Consider the following 12426-nt stretch of genomic DNA (forward strand, 5'->3'; position numbering starts at 1 on the left):
ATGGGCAACAGGGGATGGATCACTTGATGATTACCTGTTCTGTTCATTCCCTCTAGGGCACCTGGCATTGGCCACTGTTGGAAGACAGGATACTGGGCTAAATGGACCTTTGGTCTGACCGGGTATGTACGTTCTTATGTTCTTATTTCAAGTAACAGAATTATGATTTAGTGCCACATGAAATATGTTGGGTCTTTAAAAGTATTTCAGCCAAAACTCTGGATTGTTCCTAAAACGTAGCTGATGGTTGGCGGCCTCTTCTGCTGTTATTATGCTTAGCTAAATCTGCTTTATGGAGATGCTGTGATGTCCGGTAAAGTCTATTTAAAAATTTGTTTTTGAAAAAGTGTAGTGATAATGAATTGGATGTATTTCTAACACTCCGTCATAACGCTTCCCAGTCTTCTTCTTCCAATGAGCTATGTAATGCAGCTTCCCACTTACCGTTTAACCTCCAAAGTCAGCAGGTATAACAAAAAGTTGAGGATGGATTTTCAAAAGCAACCAGTGTCTAACTCTGCTCCCATTGGCGTCAGTGGTAGATGCATCACAGACTTCAATGGGAGCAGAAAGCGGTCAATTAAAATCTCACCCTATGCCCTTTGTGCATATTGCCTGCAAGGTGTTATTCCTGCTATCAGGAATAACAAGTGCTGTCTTAATTTAAACATCTTGCTTGTAGTGTCGGGGGGTGGGTAGTGTTAGTCTGTATTTTGCCTTTTTTTCCCTTGACATATCAATAAAGAAAAACATATATATTTTAAAATATGTTAATGAAAAATGGGCCCAAACCAAAATAATGTCTCAAATCTGGACATTATTGGCTTTGCGTCTGAACTCAGCAGCCTGGCTCAAACTCTTATTTCCACATAGTATTTCAACTCTTTTTACATTATAACGCTAGACAAATACCAACTTTGTCGGGAGCCTAGAGGAAGAATCTAAGACTTCCATTATTCTTGTAACACTCTCTTGCTATATATTGTGCTGGGCTTTTTAAGTTACAGGATCTGCCATAGTGGATGTGGTCATTGACCAATCTAATCCCGGGTCCTATGTTTGACCGTGGTCATTACCTGAGATGTTAATGAAATATGCAAACCCCTTGTAAGCAGGGCCGGTGCAAGGATGTTTCGCGCCCTAGGCGAAACTTCCACCTTGCGCTGTCCCCGAGCTCCCACCCTGAGGTTCCCCTCCCCCCCCCCCCCCCCCCCCCCCCCGCGGCAGCTATTCATAATGCTGAATAATTCTGTCAAGTCCTTCTTAATCTTCTCATTTTGAGACGAGATTATGTCAGACTTTGAATTATTTCATTATATTTGGTGGTACTGTCGTTCAGGTGCCTCAAGCCCCCAGTCTCTCTTGTGGCCTGGGCTCTCTGGCCAGACTACATCTCCCATGCTACAATGCAGTCTCCCCTCTGACTGTGGCACGTGGTGGCTCATTGGAGTCACAATTGGGGATGTATCATGGGAGTTGTAGTCCAGCCAGAGAGACTGGCCCATATGGGAAAATAGGGGTATCAGTCACCCAAACTACAACTGCCCAATCTCTTTCCTCCTATTGTGGCAGTACAGAGAAAGGAGCAGCTATTTCAGCCCTATGGCCTGCATGTGGCTAGCGGGGAGGGGGAAGGTTCCCTACACAAAAGTCCAATAACTTAGGCTTTACACGTATATGGTGAGTCTTGGTCTCAGAGAATGCAATTCTGCTGTAAGAGAATCACTTCCAAGCTAAAGTTAGTTCAGTCCCTACAGAGCCCCTTACCCTGAAACATTTCCACTTAATTGGTATAATTTGGGAGAGATCCATCTTTCATTTACTTTCACACTTTCTCCATCCTCTACAGTAACACAGACATGCAAGCTGACACCAAGCCATGCACTGCGTCCTGTTACACAGGTCACTGGAGTTACGGGATGTAACTGAGTTTGCATAGTGATAGCTGAGGGAAGAAGATTCACACATTACATTTGAGTTTTGCTAGCAGTGCCCTTTTCCTACAAAGAATACAGCTAAGATAGTCATGTGGCTAGCTTTGTTCCCTAGGAGATCACTACAGATTAATCCTTTACTATACATGGGCGTCCCTCGACTGGGAGACCTCACATTTCTTCTCAGTGAAGTACCAGCTTGCCAGTGCTTAACCTCACCCTGCTGAAAATCTTACAGCCTTGTTATCCTCAGCAACAGTGCCACAAGAAAGCTGTTGCTGTGTTTCTGAGCCAGCTGGTGGTGGTTTTGATTTCTCTACAGAGTGACACCCCAAGCAGGTGCATAAAGTCTTGGTGTTCACTGTTCTCTAGTTTCAGCCCTTCTGACTCTAAATGTAGTAAAGGACTGTAAACTCCTGGGCCACTATGCCCATTGATTTATGAAACCCTCACTCTGTCACGTGGTGCAACAGCTCAATGAGTGAGAAATCAGAGACACATTTAGAACCATTAAGCAGAGCCTGCATGAAAATCAGGTAAGTACCTGCATGTGGCTAGCGGGAAGGGGGAAGGTTCCCTACACAAAAGTCCAATAACTTAGGCTTTACACGTATATGGTGAGTCTTGGTCTCAGACAATGCAATTCTGCTGTAAGAGAATCACTTAATACAAGAACTAGGGGTCACCAAATGAAATTAATAGGCAGCAGGTTTAAAACAAATAAAAGGAAGTTCTTCTTCATGCAGCGCACAGTCAACTTGTGGAACTCCTTACCTGAGGAGGTTGTGAAGGCTAGGACTATAACAATGTTTAAAAGGGGACTGGATAAATTCATGGTGGCAAAGTCCATAAATGGCTATTAGCCAAGATGGGTAAGAATGGTGTCCCTAGCCTCTGTTCGTCAGAGGATGGAGATGGATGTCAGGAGAGAGATCACTTGATCATTGCCTGTTAGGTTCATTCCCTCTGGGGCACCTGGCATTGGCCACTGTCGGTAGACAGATACTGGGCTAGATGGACCTTTGGTCTGACCCGGTACGGCCTTTCTTATGTTCTTATGTTCTTACCACTTTCACTTTTGGTGGGAATAGAGAACTTCCCAGTACATTCCCATTTGGCAAAATTGGCCCTTATACAGAAATGCACAGTTAGGTGGCCCCTTACAAAGTGATGTAGAGTGCATTTTATTATACGTAATCTTAGACTAGAAGATGGAATCTGATGCATGTGATTCCAAGGCATAGAAAGAAAATCACTTATTAAAGCTTGAAGATTGAAAATTCACATAAAATCTGTCATTGTAAAGCAGAATGCTCTTGTGTCTAAAGCATCATATGGGAAGATAGACCATCTAGATTCCATTCCCAGCTCCACTACAGACTTCCCCTGTGACTTAGGCCAGACTTCTCAAATTTGGGTGCTTCAGGTTGGATACCCAAATCTAGTTTTAGCTATTTAAACAGGGGACCTGATTTTTCAGATGTGCTGAGTGCTTGCAGCTTCCATAGACTTCAATGGTCATTGGGGGTGATCTATGCAAAATGTAATAAAGACTATGATGAGGTGTTTAATGGACTGGGATGCATTAAGGATATACATCATGTTGAGAGAGATCCCGGTGTGGTGCCAAAATACATGCAGCATGTAGCATTGAGAAATAAAGTAAACCTGAACTTGACCAGATGATGACGGTAGATGTTATTGAGTGAATACCACACCAACAGACAGGAGCCAGGAAATAAAGTTCCATTGTCTCTTCCCAGAACTCCTGAGTCACAGTTTAATTACTCTCAGCACCTCTGATAATTCCCTCCACTCTTACATAGGTGCCTCAATATGGATTCTAATGTGTCTAACATTAGGCATTAAGTTTAAAATGTTGCTCTGTTTCAGTTACTATTTTTAATAGACCTTATTCGTATTGTGGTAGTGCCTGGGGACCCCACAGCGCTAGGCACTATGTGAACAATTAAGTGCCTCAGTTTCATATGTGCTTAAAGAGCACGTAGCATAGAGGGTCCTGGCCTATGATAGTGGCCCTTAGGCACTATTGCAACATGAAAATAATAGTAATTAGTTTCCTCGCTAGCCAGTATTCAGAAACATATTCGCCTTTCAGCAGGAAAGAACCCAGAAACACAGTTGTGTCATCACTGAAATATTGTAATATCACTGTGGAATCAAACGGGACCTGGGAGCTGTTGCAACATTTTATCATCATGTGAGGAAACTCTATAGCTTGAAAAGTCCCATCACCAATATGGCAGTTTCCTGCTCTGTCTGGCTGCAGGTGAAGGGTAATGGAAATGGAACAAGAAATGGTGCACCTGAACTGTGACTGCCCTGTGCTATCATGCTGTCACCTTTGCCATGTTACGTCTGTCTGGTTGCAGGTGACCTATCTCAAACCCAAATCAGGGGTATCCCCTCCCATTTTCATGTCACCAATATGGATGTAAATTGCCACACAATGCTACACCCTGTAATGCATTCTGCTAGTGACGGTAAGCACGCCTTGAGGCAGCCCAGCACAGGAGCAACGGTGCAGTCCTTCTGGGCTATGCGCAGCATTTTTTAAAAATGTCAGCAGAGCTAAGGAGACTTGAATTAAAACAGATGCTCTAAGTTACCCCTTTGCAACCCCTTCAGATCAATGGTCTTGAGCAAGCGTAACGGAGAGCAGAATATGATCTTTATTCCTTAATAATTCATCTGTTTCTCATTTGAAGCCAGAATGCTTTGTGACATCCCAGTCATTTCCACTAGAGAGGGGCTTGTGCTGTAAAGTTTAGAACCAGCTCTGACCTTCACTTGAGTGTAGGGGTTCTTGGCTCTGGGGTTTTGGTTTAGCTCCATCTTTAATTTCTACAGCAGTCATGTTCTGTATCACAGAGAGAGTGCACAGGAGGGCTTATGCGTAGCCACTCTGTCTGCACAGTCCCTGGTGAGCAGTAAGTGGGGAGGAGAACCCTGGACTGGGTCTGCATCCTGGGTGAATTTCAGTCCCTCGGAAGCAGCAGTATGAGTGCAGAAGCACTGGCAGCTGAACACCAATGGCACGCAACTGGAGAAGCCTGGTATAATAACACTTTTCATATTGAAAAATGGAGATAGTCTGTGCATAAGTGAAGGAAGAACGGCACCCAAGGACAGGAAAACAGTGAGTTAGGGTGAGGTGTGTGTGACGGAGCGATTCTGGCGGGACCCAACTGAGAGTGCCAAATCAGGACCAATTGCTCAAACAGGGCAGTCACAGCCCTAGGCTGGGGTTTTTCCACCTCTAAGGCCAACCAAACCAGCCAGACAAAAAGGACTTTGGTCTCACCCCACTGGCTAACCACAAGTCACACAAGCAATTTCCTTAGACACTCCAGTCTCCCAGCATCACCACCAGTGCACTCGTCCTGGGGATGAATGGTTATGAAAACCAACACCCCAATAAAAGAAAACGGTTCCCTCGATCCCAAAGGACCAAGCCCCAGACCCAGGTCAATATACACATCAGATCTTACCCACAAATCACGCTGTTGCCAATCCTTTAGAATCTAAAATCTAAAGGTTTATTTACAAAGGGAAAAAGGTAGAGATGAGAGGTAGAATTGGTTAAATGGAATCAATTACATACAGTAATGGCAAAGTTCTTAGTTCAGGCTTGCAGCAGTGCTGGAGTAAACTGCAGGTTCAGATTAAGTCTCTGGAACATCCCCCGCTGGGATGGGTCAACAGTCCTTTGTGCAGAGCTTCAGTTTGTAGCAAAGTCCTTCCAGAGGTCAGAAGCAGGATTGAAAACAAGATGGAGATGAAGCATCAGCCTTATATAGGCTTTTCCAGGTGTAAGAATCTCTTTGTCTTCACTGTGGAAATTTACAGCAAAATGGAGCCTGGAGTCACATGGGCCAGTCCCTGCATACTTTGCTGAGTCACAAGGCGTGTCTGCCTTCTCTCCATGGGTCCATTGTGTCCTTAATGGTCCTTAATGGGCCATCAAACAGGCTAGGCAGAGCTAACACCAGCTTGTCTGGGAGGCTTCCCCCAGAAGCACAGCACAAACTTGAAATACAGACAGCCTAGAGCCAACATTCATAACTTCAACTAAAAATGATACAGACATATAGACAGCATAATTATAATCAGCAACCCAGAACCTGGTCTTAGACACCTTATATGACCCCCTTTACTTAGGATTTGGTGCCACTACAGGACCTTGGTTGCAACCCATGTTCTATATGGTCCCCATTTATATCAATAACGTCACAGTGTGCTAGATCTTTTTTTAATGATATCCTGTATTTGGAGCCTACTGTCTCTGATCCTGCATCAAGGCTTTATAGAATCCTCTTTGTCATGTCTTTTCAGCAATAACCATGCAAAGGAAAATACAGTGACCCAAATGTATGATTTTGCACTGTGAATAAAACATTATGCACTCCTGTCCCTTATTCGTAAACTTTGTCCTGGCTTTTCCATTCATTACTTGTTTTTTTTCCCTTAAGGTGCTCATTCTCAGGTAAGAGACTTCATTTTCAACAGTTTCATTCCATGTAGCTGTCAATTAGGTTTCCTACACACCTGTACAGCATGTAGGACCTGGTCTAAATGCCAGTGAAGTCAATAGGAGCCTTTCTATTAATGTCAGTGGGTTTTGCATAAGGCCTTTGTAGCTTGGCTATTGTAAACTAACTTCACTTTAATGCAGCTAAGCCTCTTTACATCAGTGGTGGATCTGGTCCTACAAGGTCCATTGTCTCCTGTGAGAGTGTCATGCTTCGGACCTTTAAGTGTGGTGGGTGTACAAACCCCACAGTAGCCAGGAAGGGGATTACTGCCACCCCTGCACATTATGTCAAGAGTGGAGGAAGAGTTCAAAAGAGGAGCAGTCAGTAGGAGGCAGCTGTGAGAGCAGGACAGAGTGTTTAGCTTCCCGATGCCTAGGGGGCAGGCCTGGTGAAAGGCAGCAGAGCCTGCTTCCTTTCCTATGGATGGTCCAAGTTCCCTGAAATGAAGGCAGGCTCTTTGTGGCCATCGAGCTGGACTGTGGCTTGCCCAGGGCCCCTCAGAAGGAAGAGAGGCCCGTGGCTTGTCTGTCTGTGACTGGCTATTTGTTTCCTTTTCTTCTTTCCAGTGTCTTTGCTCTTTTCTTTCTTTCCTCGTACCCTGGAAGAGGTAAACTCCAGAGAAACTCAGCCAGGGGGCTCATATTCAGTTCCTGGGTGACCAACTGCCCCAGTTTGAGTGACCAGAAACCAAGTGAGTACATAGCCTGTCACACGTCCAGGGGGTGCTGCAGAGGAACTAGGATGGTGACCTTAAAAGTATTGTGAATGTTTAAGTGACGTATCCAACAGAGCTGGTTGGAAAATAGGCTTTTTCTTGGAAAGTTTTGACAATGAAATAAATTATTTTCTGTACATTTTCCATGGAAAACAATGGAGACACAAGGCAACTGAACTACAACTCCCATGAGACACTGCAACTGCATGTCCAAATTGAAATATTTCTGTTTTCAGATGTTTGTGAGGGTGGGGAGGTTTGACAAAAAAAATCTAAATTTTCTGTTGAAAGCAGACACTTTTCACAAACATTTTAGTTTAACTTAAATTACAGTTTTGATGTCAAATTTTCAACTAGCCCTAGTCAACTGTATAATAAAAGCAAAACATAGCTCCTTTTGTATTTACTGTACTGTTTTGCATGTAAAATTTAGCTCCAGCACAGGAAAATGCAACTGACTTGAATGGGCTGAGTTTTGCCCTGTAGGTTTGTCCTGTTTGATATCTTGATAGTGTGAATGACAGCAACCAGAACTGTGCAAAATATTCACAGCTGAGCATGAAAGTTCATATAAGTCACAGGTTTCAGGGTTTGCTACAACCTGTAAATCCAGACCAGGTTTTTCAAAAAGTTACCTGACGCACACATGACTAGTTTTTTTTTAATGTATTTTGATGCCTAAGGATGCAGATAGGTGTAGTGGGATTTTCTAAAGTGCCAACCTCCCACAATGAGAGTTAAGCAACTAAGCACTTTTTTGTAAACTCCCTTAGGCATCTATCTGCATATTTATGAGCCAAGTATCTTAAAAATCTGGCCCTTTGGAGGAAGTTTGTGCACACTTTTGAGAGAACATGGGCTGATTTATGGGGGTGCATCAAAATCTGGTGAAATTTGCAAGTTTCTCGAGGTGAAATGCTTTAATTTTGACTAAGTTTCACTTTGAGATTTTGAGTTAATCCAAACTCAAACGTGAATCCTCAAGGAACAAAACCAGAGAAAAAAATGGACACAGACCCCTGTAAAGGGAAACCACAGGATCTGCACAGCTCTGCTGTTAGTGTGTATAATGGTATTTTTCAGTGTGTAGCCAAGAGGTTTTTCTTGTCTCGATTATGTTTATTCTTGGAGATGGAGAAGTAATACCACACTCTTAATAACAGAAAGTGAAGTACAAATATGAAAGCATTGCTGTTACTTGAAAAGGAGAGTTCTCTTTGTAGGAGTCCTTTCTGAACAATGTGGTAAGGGTCGGCAGACTTCTAGACTCACCCACTAGGGCTAACAGATGTTTCTCGCTTCTGTAGCAACTCTTCTGTAGCAACACTTCAAAGGACATCAGGGACTGAGGCGCACGTATTGTTAATCCAGAGGAGAGTGGTTGTAGCTAACAGACTGGTGGTGTTAAGGAGCTAACCAGGGCCAGTTCCAGCCTTTTTGCCGCCCCAAGCGGCGAGAAAAAAAAAAGAGAGAGAAAAAAGAAAAACCCGATTGAGGTGCTGCCGAAGTGCCACCGAAGAGGAAGAGGGGGACTGAAGGACCCACCGCCGAATTGCCGCCGCAGACCCAGACGTGCTGCCTCTTTCTATTGGCCGCCCCCGGCACCTGCTTCCTTCGCTGGTGCCTGGAGCTGGCCCTGGAGCTAACATCTAGTTACCACCAGCAAAACTCCCTCATGGGGTAACAAGGTGACTCACAGTCCTAGGTACCCCAAGATCCATCAAACATACCAATACCTTTAAGCAAAATGAACCTTCTTGAGGAGCCGTGTAACCCACATTCTTTGTGATGACAAGGGCAGCAGCACCTGGTCCCAGCAGCCACATGATGAGTGAGTAATGCTGGGCTTCATTTCCCAAAATAGTTTAATATGAACTCGTAGTAAATGGTGCTGCTAAGTGAGTCTCCTGCTGCAAGCCTTCGGCTGAGAATTTATCATAATATTTGCCTCTTCTGTGACAGCTTTGCTGTGTCTTGGCATATAAAAAAGCATTGGCCCAAATTCATCCCTGGTGTAACTCCATTGACTCCAATGGAATTACACCAGGGTTGAGTTTTTCCCCCTCCAGCTTTTAATATGCTCCAGCTGGTGAGCGTGGTGCATGCATGTGTGTATGTAGCAGGAGGGGGATTTCCTAGTAGCAGATTGATAATTTATATGTCCTCTGGCGCATAAGCCACTTCTGTCAAACTGAAATCTCATGTGTCCCTTGCTGGACATCTGTTATCTGTGAGCATGCAGCCCAGCCTCTCAGAGAGGCCCTTCCAGGGACTGTGCAACCGAGGACCAAGTCAGCTATGATGACATTTTGGTGAACAGTGATGGGATCAGTGAGATTTTCTGCATGAGCATTGAGGAATCCTACCAGTTGGTAATAGTCATCAATGATCACTTTTTGAATTTAAATACAACCCTGCCCGTTCCCTGAAGCCCCGCCCCACCCCACTCCATCCTCCCCTCTCTCCGTCGCTCGCTCTCCCTCACCCTCACTCGGTTTGAGAGGGTGGTGTGGGCTCTGGGCTGGGGCCAAGGGGTTTGGAGTGTGGGAGGGGGCTCCAGGCTGATCCTGGGGCAGGGGCTTGGGGTGAAGGAGGGGCTGAGGGGTGCAAGCTCTGGGATGGGGGGAGGGATAGCTCAGTGATTTGAGCATTGGCCTTCTAAACCCAGGGTTGTGAGTTCAATCCTTGAGGGGGCCATTTAGGGAACTGGGGTAAAAATCTGTCTAGGGATTGGTCCTGCTTTGAGTAGGGGGTTGGACTGGATGACCTCCTGAAGTCCCTTCTAACCCTAATGTAACCCCCAAGGAGATTCCTGGAGCTCTGTCTGCTGGCAGCTCAGGGAGGAGGAGCCAAGGCAACCTCAGAGTCTGCCCAGCAACCAATAGGGAGTGGAGATGCCCCTCCCAGGGAGTTGAGGAGAGGGAGAAGCCATTTTGAGGGGAGGCTGGAGCCAGCCAGGGAAAGGCCAAACAGGCTTTGAGGGGAGCTGGTGAGTCCCAGGCCTGCAAGCAGGGTTCCCCCTGAGAACTGGCCTCTAGGGACCTGACACCAGATTCCCCAGCTGGGTTTTCCTTCCTCACGGATGATTCCCAATTGTTATGTTCGCTGAGAAATTTCCCCAGCCAGGCTGGGTTCGCCTCCAGCTCCCCTGGTGAGACCAGTCCCCACATGGTCAGCACTGCTAGTCCAAGGCTGATTCCTGCCTGAGGAGGATCCCTGCCAGCGGACAGCAGCCCCTGGAATCGTCCAGCGTCATCCTCAACCCTGAAAATCATTTGGGGAGCTCGTGAGTGCCTTGTCTTTAGTTAGTTAGTCAGGGAATTTGTTTTGGGGACCCTCTACTCCCTGAACTGTGTCCTCAAGCCAGGGAGTGAGGGTTTGAGGATTTTATAATCTACCGCTTATTACACCTGTGGAGGGATTCACCACCTCCTCCCACTTGTGGGTCTTTTGGGCTGTACTGAACCCAGTCAGCCACACTGCTACACCTCTGCAGAGAATTGTTTCAGTCATCAAGGGCCCCAGCAAAGTACGCGTACCAACAGGACACTAGTTTTGCATTTGTTACATCCTGACACGGGTATTTTAAGTGTGGGCACCGGTGACCCTAAAAATAGTGTTTCCCCTGTTATGTTGTATTGTTGCCTGTTTAATATAATTGTTGTGTTGAATATATTTTTATGTGTTGTGTTATTTCTTGGAAGTCTCCAACTATCTGGCAAATAAGTGGGGATTCCTCTGTAGTTAGAATTTTCCGCCCAAGCTGCCCTGGTGACTCTGCCAGGAAGGAGTGAGGGGGGTGGAGGCACCGCCAACTAATTTCATAACCAAAAAAGATTCACCCTACTGAGTGGGTGGCGGGATCCAAAAGAACCCAGACCTGTCCATCAGAACCTGTAAGTAGATTGCCAGTAAAGGAGGTAATCAGGTGGAGAGGGGCGCTACATTGGAGGCACCGCTGGGATCCCGTCTTTTAAACTCAGACCTTATATACACCCCTGCTGTCTTCCTGGGAAATCACGTAAATTCCCAGTATGGATTACCAGAGGAGGCTTGTGACTTGGTGTGAGCTGGAGGGGGCTGACCCTGAACGCCACTTCCTGCTCACGAATGTACCCACTGAATGGGACATTAGAAAAATTGAAGAGGAGATTGCTAATGTTAAAGAATGGGGAACTTGTGTGGTTCGGAGTCAGATGCAAGGAAAAGGGGAAGCTACTTTATCCCTTCTTGTAGAGAGCAAGATTATACTGTCTACTGTGGTGACTCCCCATGTAATTCTGCCAGATGGAGAGAAGGATGGATGGAAGGTGACCATACAAGCACAATCACGTTTTCCCTCCCCACCTGCCTCACCATCTGAAACTATCAATTTTCAGTCCAAATTGAGAGACTTTCTTAGGCAGGAAGGGAAGACCATGAGTGAATTAAGGACTCTTTTAGGAAGTAGTCCTGTACCTCACCCCAGTTCTACGGACCAAATAATTTTTGCTATGGGACAAGCAATAGGGGAGTCCATAAAGACAGCATATGAATCGGGCCCTTACCGAAAGCTGAAGTTCTTTTCAGGTATTAAACCAGTGCCTGTAGGGGAAGATGACTATGACACTTGGAGGCATCAACTAAATCAGGTGATGCAGGAATGGCAATGTAGCGCCCCTCTCCACCTGATTACCTCCTTTACTGGCAATCTACTTACAGGTTCTGATGGACAGGTCTGGGTTCTTTTGGATCCCGCCACCCACTCAGTAGGGTGAATCTTTTTTGGTTATGAAATTAGTTGGCGGTGCCTCCACCCCCCTCACTCCTTCCTGGCAGAGTCACCAGGGCAGCTTGGGCGGAAAATTCTAACTACAGAGGAATCCCCACTTATTTGCCAGATAGTTGGAGACTTCCAAGAAATAACACAACACATAAAAATATATTCAACACAACAATTATATTAAACAGGCAACAATACAACATAACAGGGGAAACACTATTTTTAGGGTCACCGGTGCCCACACTTAAAATACCCGTGTCAGGATGTAACAAATGCAAAACTAGTGTCCTGTTGGTACGCGTACTTTGCTGGGGCCCTTGATGACTGAAACAATTCTCTGCAGAGGTGTAGCAGTGTGGCTGACTGGGTTCAGTACAGCCCAAAAGACCCACAAGTGGGAGGAGGTGGTGAATCCCTCCACAGGTGTAATAAGCGGTAGATTATAAAATCCTCAAACCC

This window comes from Mauremys mutica, chromosome 6 (genome assembly GCF_020497125.1).
Source record: "Mauremys mutica isolate MM-2020 ecotype Southern chromosome 6, ASM2049712v1, whole genome shotgun sequence".
In the NCBI taxonomy this organism is placed as follows: Eukaryota; Metazoa; Chordata; order Testudines; family Geoemydidae; genus Mauremys; species Mauremys mutica.